A 15,293-nucleotide genomic window follows, 5' to 3' on the forward strand; every position below is an offset into this window, starting at 1 on the left:
ACTAGCGAGGTCATCCTAAAACTGTATCTTGCTCTTGTGAGACCACACCTGGATTACGCAGTTCAGTTCTGGTCACCGTATTACAGAATGGATATAGAATCCTTGGAAAGAATTCAGAGGAGAATGACAAGACTAATCCCGGGCATTAGGAACCTTGAGTATAGAGACAGGTTAAAGCATCTTAATTTGCACTCCCTCGAGAGACGTAGAGCGAGGGGCGACCTGATAGAGGTGTATAAGTGGAAGTCAAGGCTAAACAAAGGGGACATTACAAAGGTACTCAAATTATCCAACCAGGAGCGAACTCGTAACAATGGTTTTAAATTAGACAAATTTAGATTTAGGCGTGAAATAGGTAAACACTGGTTTGGAAACAGAGTAGTGGATGAATGGAACAAGTTACCAAATATCATCATTAACTCGAATACGCTGAATTGCTTCAAACATAGGTTGGATGCTCATATGAGCAATAGGGGCTGGGTGTAAACGGGACTGCCCAGTATGGGCCAATAGGCCCGCTGCAGTTTCCTCCATTCTTATGTTCTTATGTTCTTATGGGGAAGCACTTCACTCCTGAAGATTGTTACGAGGGACGGACCGTCTAGATATCTGAACGACCTTCTTATAAGACCCAATAATTTATTTGCCTGATTTACCTTCTTCTCACAATGGCCCGAGAACTTCAGCTTATTGTCAACATACACACCTAGGTCCTTCTCACACACAGTTTCAACTAGTGCAGTTTCTTCATCCCGTTGGGACATATGATACCGTTGGTACGCCCCAGGTGCATCCTCTTACACTTCGTGACATTGAATCTCAGCAGCCATTTCTTCGACCATTCCTGGAGCCCATAGAGGTCCTTCTGCAGCTCTTCACAGTCCGCTTGGTTCTTAATTTCCCGAAATAACTTGGCGTCATCGGCAAACATTTGTATGGAGGAGTGTACAACGTCAAACATGTCATTTATGAAACAAACAAACAACAGCGAGCCCAATACACTGCCCTGTGGTACCCCACTTGTGACAGGTACAGATGACGATTAGTGCCATTAATCACCACACACTGCTTGCGGTCATTTAGAAAGTCTTCTGTCCACGCTAGGACATTTTCCCGAATTCCGTACCCTTCCAGTTTGATTTTCAGCCTTTCTTGGGGTACACTGTCGAAAGCCTTGGCAAAATCTAGGTAAATATTGTCGATATTACCACCCCGTTCCAGAATATGGGTCCAAATATCCAATACCTTGAGCAATTGTGTTAAGCAGGAGCGCCCCGGCATAAAACCGTGTTGGCAAACTTTTACAAGGTTGTTTCGTATTAGATGTTCCATTGCGGCATCTCTGATAATACTCTCAAGTACTTTACATATTATGCTGGTCAGGCTCACCGGTCTATAGTTGTTCGTGGAGTGACGATCGCCCTTCTTGAAGATAGGACTTGCATAAGCCACTTTCCATTCACTGGGGACCATTTGTTCATCCAGGCATTTACAAGACAGGATCTTCAGGGGCTCGGCTAGCTCGTTGCACAACTTTCTTACCACTCTAGGATGCATCAGGTTAGGTCCGGGACTCTTATGGACCTTTAGCCTGGACAGTTTATTTCTAATACCCTCTTCTGTGAACACAATGTGGGTCAGTGCTGTGTCGAACCGTCTGTCCTCAAACGCAGGAAGGTTAGTTGCATCCTCTCTTGTGAACACTGAGGAAATGAAGCTGTTCAATGCCTCAGCTTTATCCTGGTCAGAATCTGCGTAACTACCATCCACCAACCTCAGGTCTGATACTCCTACTCGCGTTTTCAATTTCGACTTTGCATAGCGGTTAAATCGCCTTTGGGTTTGACTTGACCTCGCTTGCAACCAGCCTCTGGAACTCCTTTTCAGCCCTCCTACACTCTATCTTTGCTTTCAAGATGCTGGGGCGCGTCAGGTTTGGGGGGAGTGTGTAACATGACCTCCAACTTAAGAGTGCAAAACCGCGCGTTTATTATTAGCTTCAAGGTTAGGTTACCTGTCAAAAGCTGTCGGGTTTGGTGAGAGGGGCAAGAAACAGGGAGACGCAGACAGTAGACCAGTCCTCAAGGTTACACCTTTTTAATGGCAATTCTAGCATATACAGGGGATTAAGATGATATGATGGAGATATAGCAACCCATCTTGGTGTTTAAGTTGCCATTCTATTATTTACAACACCACAGCGAAACAACAAGGCATTAGATGTGAGTTAATTACGTGCTTTAAATTTGCGTACACTGACCGTACGGTAATATGCAAACTAACTGACCATAACGAGAATAAATCGTCTACATGTTGTGCGTACATTTAAAGAACTTCTGTAATATTTCATTATAGTATTTATTACATCTGCCAGTTTCACACATTCATGTTGAGCACCGAACTGTAGTATAATGGTTATCATGAGTGTGGTAAACTCTTCAAGTACGTTTTTGTAAATTGGCAAAATTAAAACGAAAAATAATGATTCTGTAGCACTAAGCGTATTTAATATTGCAAAATATGTAGAATTTAACTGAGAGGAAGGCATACCCAACAGTTTCGGGATTCTTAAGAACACCTGCTTTTGGAATATAGTAAAATGCTACCTATGCGTGTCCTTGAGACCTAACATAGTTCCCCCTTCCGTTCTCTATGATCTTCCTTTCTCCCTCCTTTTCCAAGTTTTCTTTCATAAATTTGGACAGATCAGATGAGTGTTGTATCAAAGGTAAGAGAACAAGCGAAGCAACTTGAGTGATGGAGTTCTTTGGTGAAGGTTTGTTTAATGGCGAACCTACACTGGTTATGGTTCCATCGCGCGCGCATTATGGCTACAGGTCCATGTTCAACTAGAAACTGTACTGAGCTATTTTAAAGACTATGATTATGGCTTTGGCCACCTCTAGTTAGGGTGGCCATTAAGTAAAGGATTATGAGCATTAGTAAATGATCCCCGGTAGTAGATGTAATGAAGGAGAACCAGGTTGTAAAGCATTACTTGAGAATTACAGTATTGTGTAGGGGTAGTGTGATGTTGAAGTAATTTAGGAGAACCCGGTGTTTACGCATGCGCCAGTTTCTCGAATGACAACAAATTATCTATATATATATATTTGTAACGTAATATAAAGGCTATAAATACTATATTACAGTATGTCTCTGCAAACTACACATGCACTTAAACGCCGAGGCATTATTTTTCAGAGGGCGCGTTGTCTGGGCCCCAACACACTGTAGTCACTGATCGATGATGAAAACCAAAGGGTGGGCGGAAAGCACCAGACTGTGGGGGGTTATATTAAAGTGCTTGGGACGCGGGAGACTTGTCTTGACCTTGTTGAATAATAAATAAAGTAACTTTTTAATCAGCAATATTGAAGTGACGACAGTGTGACTTCTTTGTATAAAGGAGTAAAAATCAAGAACATCACTTTGTACTAAAGATTATTATTAATGAATCCTAGCCATCCGAATCGCGTTTTATAACTTGTTGAGGCTACGTTGTTAATTTCAATCTGAATATAAAAATAAACTTGTGAAGTGGGTGTTTGTGTATGTGTGTACGGAGCTGAAGGACTGTATGACTGGTTATAGCTTTTTTTTTTTTTTTTACGGGGATTAACCCACCCGGGCACTGACCCACATCGGGGCCTGGGGGGCGAAAATTTAATAATAATAATAATAAACCATAAAGAAATACAAAATGAAAAAAAAAAGATGAAGAGTGAGAAACAATATATGTACAGTATGTTGTGTTGTCAATGGTAAGAAAATCATTTGAGACCCTGCAATTGTGTGTAAATGAGGCAGAAAGTCAGATCATCAACTTGGGACTTGGTCACAATTTTCGTGATGCCATATGGCAGCAGGGTCTACCATTAGACAATTAACCCCTTCACTACTGGGACGCCACTTTTAATATTTTATTTGCCTAACTCCAGACGATTCCATTCAGCGTACACAGGTGGTTAATAGAAACTGCCATGATTACAGTAAATAAATTCCCTAACTGACTTAAGATACCTTAGTTTTGGTTGCGTTTAGTTGTCTCACAACTCACCAACTCTGGCCTCACTGATCGATATTTTTAACGCGAGGGATTTTTTCTTCTAAATTGCAGCGCAAAGTAATCTTTGGCCAATTCTATTACCCTTATTATGAAAATAAAAGGCATTGCTTTATTTCTACGTGTTGGCTCTTGAGAAAAAACTCGACAAGCACTTGGAAGGTCATGCGGTCAAATTTGATTGCAGATGTCTGAATATATTATATGTTGTAAAGCTAATATCTTGCCCTAATTACTCAGACATGTACAGTATATACAGGTGTAGAGTCTTTGTCCTGAATACAAATTAAGTAACTATATAAGAAATAATTTTTTTGAGGATGCATTTTGCTGCATATGTAAATACTGTAATTTTTCACCGAGAACAAAAGAACAAAAACTAATTGCCCTTCTTTGTATATACTCGTCGGAAGCTCAGGAATACCCTTTCTACTTCATACATGTCAAGAGAAACCACCTCAAGCGTCATCTTGAACTAATATCCCTAAAGAAATCTGACAGTGCCCACTTAGAAATGGGCAGAGCCAAAACAGGTTTCAACTAGGTGCAATCCTTTTCAATTCTTTTATGCCATACACTTTGTTTTAAGTTTAGTGATGGGTTGTCAGACCACAGCTTGCTTCTCAGAAACAGTCCAGACCTGACCCGACATTAGGGGGGTCAAGTGTAAGGGTATCCCTCGCGGCTGCTCAAGGGTGTTACAAATCAACCAGGCTCCCCTCCACATGTCACACGGCCCCAACAAATATGTAAGACACACAGTCAGAAGGAGCCACCTGCCGACCCTACACAATAACCTACAGTACATCTAAGACAAGGTCCAGACCTGACCTCACATTAGCCAGGTCAAATGTAACCCTCGCAGCCTAAGTCAAGGGGCCACAAATCAACCAGAGCCTCTCATGTCACATGGTCCCACCAACGATGTTAACAAGCAAGCATTCATCAGAAGATTCCTCCAATATATACAACAACTTTAGTCTCAGAAAAAGTCCAGACCTGACCCTACATTAGCGAGGTCAAATGTAAGGAGACCCTTCGCCGCCCCCCCCCGATCAGCTCAACCTGACGTCTCCCAATATATAGGACGTCCTAGTCCTCCCTCTCAAGAGATAGTGTCTTGTAACCTAGAAGGGCCAGCAACACGTCCTGAGTCCCGCTCGAGAGAAGTCAGACAGAGAGGGCCGGAGGCAGCCGCCTCCGGTCGGGAGCGAGACTTCCCTCTGGTGCCCAGCTAAGCAGTCTCCCATAGAGACAACCCAGGACCACCTGCTAGGCCTCCCCCAGGTCACGTGAGTTTTTGTCGGAGCTTTCCATGGGATGAGTTACTTACGCGGGAAGTGTATTCATTTCATGTTCGTGTCCGAGAATCAGTGTCTAGTAACATAATATGATGTCCTAGTAACGTAAATATAATGTCCTAGTAACTTCGATAGAAGGTGTTATTAATGTGTCCATGTCATTGTCGTAATTAATAAACAGTTGTTACGAAGCGGTGTTTGAGAAGTCGTCCTTAAGAACGTAATAGATGTGTATTGACATATAAGATAAGATAAGTGAATTGACAGACCAAATAACTAACACGGCCAGTCGGCCACGCTACCAAAATCTTCCTCTCTTTACATCTCTCTTACTAAATATTCCTCCTATATATATATAAATATTCTTCATGCAAGATCCGTCTTGTTACATAAGTACTATCCAATATACTACCATATATAGAATTATTTTTATTGTTATATCACAGTTTTTATTGCCTTACAGGCCCCCAACTCTTCAATATCAATAAAAATATTCTTCATAAGCGGCCATGATCCGCTTATTTTCAGTGGGAGAAACTCGCTGATTGGTTGTTAGCTATTCGGGTGCCTCTGCCCGCTGCAAACGCTCACGCCTGATCGAGGTGTTAGTTTTTCCTTCTGAAAGTGTCATGCGCAGAAGTCAGCAGCAGCGTCTGCGCAGACAGAATAGCTAACTCGTTTGTTATTCCGTGCTTCTGAAACACCTTACAATAAACGCCTTTGGTCAGTGCGTAAGGCTGCCAAGTTCGTTTACTGGGAACACTGTGGTACTGTACGCCGATCAGCTCCCACAAACCTGTCACACTTCCTCCCCGACCTCACTCCTCCTTCGCTTTCCACCTACCTGCTATAGACGACTCTCACTTTTAGACCTTGTGGGACGAGTTTTTATCTTCAAGCAACTGAGGTTGGATGATCCAGCTCTATCTGGATAGTGCCATGACTGCCGTACATCTTTTGATGACCCATAGCAGCTAACTGTCGAGAGTCGTATTAAGAAGTGACGTTATTTCGTTTTCTTTGATAACAAAGTCAGACTCATCACTGTACTCATCAACAATACTTCAGAACCTCTGTTAGACGGTACGTCCTTTCATCTCTTCGTCATACCTTCACTAGTAACCTTAAAATTAGACACCCCTGAGCACTGCTCGTGGTGGCGGGAGGGACTTCATTATTTACCTTTTATTCTCTTGTTTAAATTTAAACAAAAGTAAGGCCGACACGTTCAGCTTACCAAGGCATCAAGCGAGGAGGCACTGAGGAGAAAGTTTCACTGGTATGTATATACAGTGTACACTTACTGAAGTTTTCATTAGTCATGATCTACAGTACGTCTAATTAATAGTTGAAGGTCATGTGTTGAATATCATTTTAAGCCGTAATATAGATGCTACCTAAATATGAATTAATAATAATAACAAACACTTGGAGGTGTTTTACGCAATGAGGTAACAAGTCGGGGTATGAGTTTACCTGGCCATCTGGTGCCACTACAGGAGAGGTTACAGTCTACTGTAATACAGACTTGGGCAGCACAGTGCATGAGGCAATACACCGAAGAAATATTTGCATATAAAACGTTGTTATACTTTACATATTTGTTCTTTTACGTTATGGTTCCGCTGAAGTAATTTTCTTCGGGGTGTTGCGTTCAAATCTGAGTGGCTCTAAAGACAGTCTTCCCGCCCTCGTGATGTATCAACTGTCTCCCGCAAATATACACAACCGACTGCGCTGTGTCCTTAAAAACGGCATAATAATATTTGCTATTTTAAGCTAGTGAGGGTGTAATGTATAGTACAGGCAGTGTGAATCATCGTGTGTCAATTTTCTATAAACTAGGTCCATGGAATCTTGAGTGTCGCTCTTTTTGGGTAATTTCTGTTAGATTATTATTATTATTATTATTATTATTATTATTATTATTATTATTATTATTATTATTATTATTTTACTTTCTTAACACTTGAAGTTTATAGCATACCAGTTATCGTACAGAGGCTCCCAGAGAGGCCAGTTAACACCACCATCCTGATGACCTTACCACTACCCAACACTACTCATAATGTTACTCTGTTTACTCCTTCCATAACGTCAGACAAGTATACATTTGGTTCAGCATGTATAGTTTGACAAATACCACCGAGAAGTCACATGTATAAACAAGTGATCAGTTTGCTAACCTAACCTGACCTAACAACATAACATTACATATAACATAACATTACATATAACATAACATTACATATAACATAACATAACCATATACAGTGTAGTTCAGATTCGCAAAGACTCGTGTACGATAAACATTCTTCGTAACAGAAGACGTAAGGATTTATCTAACATTCGGAAATATTAATCCCTCGAGTAACTACGATGATCAATTCCCTTAAGATGATGTTGAAATTAGGGGCTTAAGTTATCGTACTCGGGGGTTAAGTCATCGTACTCAAAGGTTCAAGTTATCGTATTCAAGGTGTTACGTTATTGTACTCAAGGGGTCAAGTAATCGCACGTAAGGTATTAAGCTATCGTACTCGGGGGTTAAGTCATTGTACTCAAGGGAGTTAAAATCTCACAGACTCGACCATAAGTAGTTATCATTCACTTGACACCGATCCTTAACATAAAAAAATAGGTCAGAAAATATTTTGGGAGATGAGGACGAACGAATATAAATGATACGGAAACGAAACATTACGAAAAGTAGTGAAACCAAATGAGAAAGAGAGAGAGATGAGGATAGGAAACAAAGACGGGAATGGATGACAGGAAAACATTGAGAAAGACATAGACAGAGAAAAAGACAGATAGGGAGATAGATACAGTAAATGACAGGTAAATATAAAGCGAAAGCAAATGAAGGATATATGGAGATAAAAAACTAGAGACATATAGATACGCAAAGATAAATATAGGTAGATAGCTAATGAAAATAAATGGAAGATATTGAAAGAGAGAGAAGGGTAAGTAGATAAATGGAGGTCGCAAATAACAGAGAGAGAGAGAGAGAGAGAGAGAGAGAGAGGGAGGACACACGGATGGGTTGGTCTTGCCTCACTCCATGGACAACTCCAGTAGCTAAGTAGGACAAGGTCTTTCCGGGTCTTGTACTCCAGACGCTCCTCCAGGAAAAAAAAAGAAAGCAAACATTAGATCGTGTGTGTGTGTGTGTGTGTGTGTGTGTGTGTGTGTGTGTGTGTGTGTGTGTGTGTGTGTGTGTGTGTGCAGTTTGCGTGTCGGTATCACAACCTCAGCTCCTGGGTCCAGAATTTTATAAGGTAGTGTAAGAAATTTGACCTCTTCATTGGAGACCTAGAACGCAATGTAACTTATTTAGGGTAACTTGAAGATTAGCCCCAGCTTACTTCACCTGAAGATTAGCCCCAGCTTATTTCACCTGAAGATTAGCCCCAGCTTACTTCACCTGACGATTAGCCCCAGCTTATTTCACCTGAAGATTAGCCCCAGCTTATTTTATCTGAAGATTAGCCCCAGCTTATTTCAACCTGAAGATTAACTACTATAATGCTAACCTAACTTAAACTAACCTTACCCCCCCCTCCCCCCAGTTAGCGTTAGGGTGTTTAAGCATCAGGTGAAATAGGCTTGGGGGGACTAATCTTCAGGTGATCCCAACTGAGCTACTGTAAGACCCGTATACCGCATGGAATCAGTTACAGTGTTGTATCCTTAAGTTAACGAGGTAATATTTAACACATGAGGTTCCGAGACTAAAATTACGTACACCTGACACATGTTCCTGGCGACTGAGGTTACCATAGGCACTGTTATTATCTATTATGGCCCGAAAAGTCGTGAAGGTAAGGGCCAAAACTCGGTGAATTTAACAAGAAATCGACCAAAGTTCAGTTAAATTCGCCAAAAATCAATTAACACGTCGGTTAAATATAACAGGGTCATCCTAAAAATCGTTAAAAAATATTAAAATCAATCAACAAGTCGCTTGAATATTATGTCATAAAAATAGAAAATTATTAAAATAAACTAATTTTTTTTTTAAATACTATAAGGATCATAAAACTCGCTAGATTTGGCAACATTGACCATGTACACATGAGTCATGACAACTGTGTGTGTAGTCAGTGTCACGTCGACCTGGCCAGATGCACCTTTACTTCCCTCTCTCCCTCCCGACACTCACCTCCTTGGTCGGGGCTACAGTAATGCACCTCAGCTTTGAAAAAGACACCTTCAAAGATCTTACTTTTCATCTTCATCCTGAGTAACAAGTTTAATGTTTTCTCTTGGTGTGTGTGTGTGTGTGAAGATGGATGGCGTTTACAGTGAGTCTATGGTTTCAAAAATTCAGGTGTGTTGGAGAAATCTATTAATTATTATACCTCTCAAAACCTGAATTCTTTATACACATATTCAAGTGGACATAACACAAGTCTTAGTCACACTTTAAGCACATACACACACACACACACACACACACACACACACACACACACACACACAGGTCCTATCGTGTTGGCTGGAGTGAGTATAAGATCTTCGTCATAATCCCATCAACACGGGAGGAAATAACCATGAACAGTGGTTTGGTCACCTGCACAAGGTCACACATAGCTGGAAGCCTTGTGTTGCGCCACACTGCCCTCTCATCGTGATTAGTCTTCTTGTACACTGATGGCGTCGTAATTGGTGAAGACGATAATCAAATGATGGGGGGGGGGGCATGTACTGTACGAAGGTGAGAACATAGTAAAGATTGTACACGGAGTCTTACAATAATATGAAGTGATGGTTGGTTGACGTCTATGTTCAGCGTTAAGTCTCATACTCATTGTGTGTGTGTGTGTGTGTGTGTGTGTGTGTGTGTGTGTGTGTGTGTGTGTGTGTGTGTGTGTGATAGCTTGCCATAACAGCAGAAACGGTGGAGGAGCTACAAGGAAAGTATTGCAGGAGGACGGGGGTTGAATGGAAATACCAGGATGACGGAGGTAGTGTGTAAGAAGACAGGAGTGAGTGTGAGCTCTGGACTGTGAATGAGAGGAATGTGGAGCTGACGCAGGTGGCTATGTTTAAATGCTTGGGCTGGATGCTGAATGTCGAAGGGATGTTGAGAGGGATAGGATGAGGGCAGGACGGCCAAAGTGGAGGAAGGAGGGAGGTTGAAGTATAGATGTGTTGACAAGGGTGGCAAAGAAAGGGAAGCTAAAGATGTAGTATGTAAGTGTGTAGCGGAGACTATGGCAGTGAGGAAGAGGAGATGAGAAGGAAGATCAACAGAGCTCTGAGTGTGCCGACCAGAGGGAAGAGATCAAGAGGAAGACTCTAGCTGGAGAGACGTGGCTGGGTGACGTGCAGAACATGAGACAAAGTGAAGGGGACTGATGATGACAAAAAAAATGACAGAAAGCTTCGAAAAACTAAACCCTGACCTTCGTTGGTGTAGGTTAAATTAAAGGAATAGGGACATCAAACCCATCATCATCATCATTCTCATGGTGTTTTAACTTATCGCTTAGACTGTATAAGTATCATTGGGAATAAGTAAGTCGGGTGTCAGCCTGTGCCCCACTTCACTTATCGTCACCTTGATCTATTATATCTCTAACTTACTTCAAGGTTCGGCCAGGTGTGTCTGTGTCATTAGTAAGGTTATTTTTTTGGATGCCCATTGCCTTATATACCTGTACATCAGACACCCAGATATAACTGCCTGTATTAGCGCTGCAACAGTCAAGGTCATCTGTCGCCCCAATTCGTGTGTACCTCAGCTAACCATTGACCTGTTAGGAATACCTTGCCGAAATTTGGTCTTATTTACACTAGGTTTTGTACAGGTAAGGTTCTGTAAAGTTAAAAGTGTGTTAACCAGGTGTTAGGGTGGGGGGTGACGCTGGGGAAAGCCGGTCGCGTGATAGTATTATGTACAGACGATGTGATGATTATTGAATTGTATTTCATGTGTTGTGTCCGACCCTCGCTAGTTACTGATTCTCTCTCTCTCTCTCTCTCTCTCTCTCTCTCTCTCTCTCTCTCTCTCTCTCTCGTGTGCACAACGGGTAACAACAATGTTGGGAGGGAGGCAGGGAAGGAGAGGGGGTGAGGGATGGGAGAGGGAGGGGATAATTACGGAAGTGATCATGACCTCAACCAAGACGTAAGAGACCCTGAGTATATCGTGTGGTGCGACTCGCATCTTTCTCTGTCTCGTTCTCTGTTTCTTTCTTTCTCTGTCTCTCTCTTTCTCTGTCTCTGTCTAATCTACGTTAATGTATGTATGTATGTATTTATGAATGAGACAGAGTGTGTGTGTTAGTGATAGAGATTCAGATTGATTTCAGCAGAAAGTCCACATAACTCGTACCTGTAGTGAGTCAATTACACTATTTTTTTTTTTTTACTTTTATTGTCAGAGAGTAAATATAACTGAGGAATCTTGGGGCACTAAATCACTCGCAAAAGATTGGGACACTAACCACACGCCTGAGGACGACACATACACACACACACACACACATACACACACACACTACTTTGCTGTCACTCGGAATCGAGTATGACGATCATCCAGCTATGATACAATGATATGAAGTATTAGGGATGTCACCTACGTTGGTGAGTTTTGAGGTGACTAAAGAGACCGATGCGGGACCCACAGCGTCGTTTACATTTGTTGTACATGTGGAGGGCTCCATCTACTACTTGGGGGCAGCGTTTTTCCGGCGTTGGTGCTCGTCTGCCTCGGTTTGCAGTCGGGCTAACTCGAAAGTATTGACACCTTCCCGTGTGGTGCCCCTCCAAGCGTTACCATGTGGAGTAATCGACTCCCAGGTGAGGGGGTCGATTTGGCACTTTTTCAGGTTTGTTTTAAGACTATCCTTATACCCTTTCAGTTACCCATCAGCGTTACGTTTACTATTCGATAGGTGAATGTAAAGTAGCTGTTTAGGCAGTCTACTGTCATCCATGCGGGTAACATGGCCAGTCCAACTTAGTTGTTCATGGATAATGGTAGCCTCGATGCTCCTACACTTGCTGTCAGCAAGAATACTGGCATTTGTTCTCTTGTCTTTCCAGCGAACTCGGAGGATGGAACGTAGACTACGTTGGTGAAAGTTTTCAAGTGCCTTGAGGTGCCTCCTGTATGGGACTCATATCTCACTGCCATATAGCAGGGTGGGGAGGACCACGGCTCGATATATACTTGCAGCTTTGTAAATAATTCCAGCTCCCTACAGCTGAAGACACGATTTCGGAATCTGCCAAAGGCTTGAGATGCTTATCTGATCCGATGCTGAATCACTTCATCGATGTCTGCGGTGGTGGGCAGGTGGGAGCCGAGATACCCGAAAGTGGGCAACATTAGAGAGGGGAGTACCGTTAAAGTGGATGGATGGTGGAGGTGTGTCTGAACCAGGGGCAGGTTGAAAGAGAATCTGAGTCTTACGTACATTCACCTCAAGGCCGAAGTGTGCATACTCGTCTGCGTATGTGTTCAGGATCTCCTGTAGGTCGTGTTCAGTGTGAGCAGCAAGGGTGAGGTCGTCTGCATACTGAAGTTCAGTAATGGAGGCTGCCGACACCTTTGCTCTTGCCTGGAGTCGTCTTATGTTGAAAAGACCCCCTTCACCCGGTACTTGATGTTCACCCCGCTGGCTAAATTGGCTCTGACACGAGTAAGGAAGGCAGCCAAGAAGATGGAAAAGGAAGTTGGTGCCAGTACACACCCTTGTTTAACCACTGTTTGGATGGGGAAGAACTCTGACTGGGTGCCGTTGTGCAAGACACTGCCGTTCATGCCATTGTGGAGTTGCCTCACAATAGTAATGAACTTTGGGGGGGCAACCTAAACGGCTGAGGGTCCACCAGCGGGCTTCCCTGTTGACCGAGTCGAAGGCCTTGGTTAGGTCAATGAAAGCCATGTACAGGTCACGACGCTGTTCTCTGCACTTTTCCTGTATCTGGCGGGCAGCAAAGATCATGTCAGTGGTGCCACGTGATGGTCAAAACCACATTGGGGTTATGGGAGGAAGTTTTCCGCCTCAGGAAGAAGTCTGTTTAGGAGGAATCGGTCGATAATCTTGTCGGCTACGGACAGCAGCGAGATCCCATGTAGTTGCCACAGTCTGACCAGTCTCCCTTGTTCTTATAAATATTGACAATGGAGGCATCTTTAAGAGCTCTGGGGATTTCCTCCTTTTCCCATATATTATCCAGGAGAGAGTGGAGATGGCTGGTAAGCAGAGGTCTCCCTGCTTTATACACCTCGGCTGGGATTCCATCAGGCCCTGAGGCTTTGTTATTTTTCATCCGTTTGATGGCAGTAGTTACCTCATCCAGAGATGGAGGATAACCGAGGTGGGACAGCTCTGGATGCTGAGGGACCTTCTGGGTAGTCAGGACATCCACATCGGTGTTTCGGTTGAGCAATGAATGGTAGTGCTCTTTACAGTACTGAAGGAGGTCTTCATCTTCTTTAATTATGAGGTTACCGTCAGATGAGCGGAGGGGGCTGCGCCATGAGTGACTGGCCCATAAAATGTTTTAGTGGAAATGAAAAATTCGCACATCTTGTGCTGATCTGCAAGTTTTTGTGCTTCCTATGCTATATTTTTCAGCCAGTCGTTCTTTAGATTGCAAAGTACCCGCTGGGCTGTCGCTTTCTTCTTGCCGAAGGAATCAGCTTTGGTCCGAGACTGAGGGTTGTTCTGCCAGTCAGTAAAAGCAGCACGTTTATCATCGATGAGTACTTTGATTGCCGGGTCATTTTCATCAAACCAGTCCTGGTGTATTCTTTTGATCTGGCCGAGGGTCTCTCTACAGATTTTTATCATAACAGTATTAAGAGTGTCCCATTCGGCACTGGGATTCACGTTGTTTGCTGTTGGGTTGTTTAAAAGCCCATGTTCGAGCTGCTCTCTGAAAGCATGTGCTACCGCTGGATCCTCCAGGCGCTTAGTATTAAAACCGCTTCTGGAGGCTCGCTGCCTTCGCCGTTTTGGGGCGACGTGAAGTGAGAGCTTGAATCTGACAAGTCGATGATCAGTGTCACAGTGGTCTAAGCCACGCATGGCACGGGTGATGAGGACTTCTCGGCGATCTCTTTCTCTGACAATGATGTAGTCAAGGAGATGCCAGTGTTTGGATCGTGGGTGTTGCCACGAACCCTTGAACTTGTTGGCCTGCCTAAACAAGGTATTGGTGATAGTGAGGTTATGTGCAGCACACTTGGTGAGGAGGTATAGGCCGTTGGGATTGCACTTGCCTAGTCCATTTCTCCCTATGGTTCCCTTCCAAATGTTAGCATCTCTGCCAACTCTGGCAATGATGTCGCCAAGGAGCACAACCTTGTCTTCTCTGGGGATAGAGGTTAGCAATCTGTCGAGGTCGGCTTAAAAGGCCTCCTTGAAGTCATCCTCTGCATCCAGTGTTGGGGTGTATGCACTGATGAAGAAGGCATGACGTGAGTGATTCAGTGGGACTCGAAGAGTCATGAGGCGCTCGTTGATCCCAATAGGCATTTCAGTTAGCCTGTGTAGGATGCGTTGGCGGATGGCAAAGCCAACTCCCTAAATGCTGATTCTCTCTGCAGCAGGCTTACCCTTCCAGAAGAAGGTGTAGCCAGACCCCCGTTCTATGAGTTGGCCCTCATCTGGGAGCCGGGACTTATTGATGGTTGCTATGTCGATGTTATACCCTGGCAGCTCCTTTGCCACAAGGGCAGTTCTTTCAGGATGCTCATTTGTGCCAGTATCCAGAAGGTTCCTGATATTCTATGCAGCGACCATAAGGGGTTGTATAGTTTGTTTTTGTTTGGATCTGTGATTTTGATTGTGTTTTCGACCGCATAAAGATGACCTTACTGGGTGCGGTTGCCCAGTCAGGTTGGGTTGTTAGGCAGGCTATGTTTAGGGCACCTTTCCTAGCCCTCTTCCCATGTGGGA

The sequence above is a fragment of the Homarus americanus genome, unplaced genomic scaffold (assembly GCF_018991925.1).
Source record: "Homarus americanus isolate GMGI-L3 unplaced genomic scaffold, GMGI_Hamer_2.0 scaffold39155, whole genome shotgun sequence".
In the NCBI taxonomy this organism is placed as follows: Eukaryota; Metazoa; Arthropoda; class Malacostraca; order Decapoda; family Nephropidae; genus Homarus; species Homarus americanus.